This window comes from Pteropus vampyrus, unplaced genomic scaffold, assembly GCF_000151845.1.
Source record: "Pteropus vampyrus isolate Shadow unplaced genomic scaffold, Pvam_2.0 Scaffold1, whole genome shotgun sequence".
NCBI classification, from domain to species: Eukaryota; Metazoa; Chordata; class Mammalia; order Chiroptera; family Pteropodidae; genus Pteropus; species Pteropus vampyrus.
This window is the reverse complement of record NW_011888782.1, coordinates 24,262,689-24,263,582: the sequence shown is the minus strand read 5'-3', so window position 1 is coordinate 24,263,582 and position 894 is coordinate 24,262,689.

Below are 894 nucleotides of genomic sequence, written 5' to 3'. Positions count from 1 at the left end.
GATTGTGTTCTTTCTCCACTTCTTTTTTCTTCTTTCTTAGGTTAAGATTCTGATGGTTTCCAACAACACATACAGTGTACAGCAAAACTACTATTGACTTCACTTCTACCACTTTCAGCTGTGAAAATCATATTACTATTTTTCCTCCTTAACATATAAAATACTGTGAAGGTAAAAGTAGGCTTCAGGTTTCATCTCTTCTCTCCTAGAGAAAGCATCTGAAATATGCTATCAAACTACACTTGCCCCCTTTCTGCTCCTAGAGTTTCTGTTTCACCTCTCCAACATCAGTGCTGGGTTACCCAGATGGTTCACTGGGCACCAGCAAATCAAGGCACCCTTCTCTCCAAAGAAAAAAGAAAATAGAAAATAATATCAAGATATTTGCTATTTCCATAAAGAAAGTAAGTTTCTGCACCCAATTCCAACATGAGTTTTTTTTCCCATACAACCAAGTGATTCTCTGACACCAGCTGGGTGTCCTATAATACAACTCAATTGTGACACTATCTACCAGGGGATAATGTCAGATTCCACAGTCTAAGGGCTCAGTCCCCACAAGACTGTCCTCCACTTCAGATGCCAAGCACAAGCCCAGGTTTTTACCTGGGTTTCTGTCTGAATGGCTAAAAGTCTGAGGTTCCCATGATCCCTTCCTTGGATTCAATTAATTTGCTAGAGCAACTCCTAGAATTCAGGAAACCAGTTTACTTACTAGATTATCAATGTATTACAAACAGATATAACGGGTACGAGCAGATTATAGAGGTGCACAGGGCAAGTTATGAGGAAAGAGTGCAGAGCTTCCATGCCCCCCAGGCATGCCACTCTGCCAGCACCTCCCCTTGTTCACCAACCCAGAAGCTCTCTGAACCCTGTCCTTTTGGGTTTTTA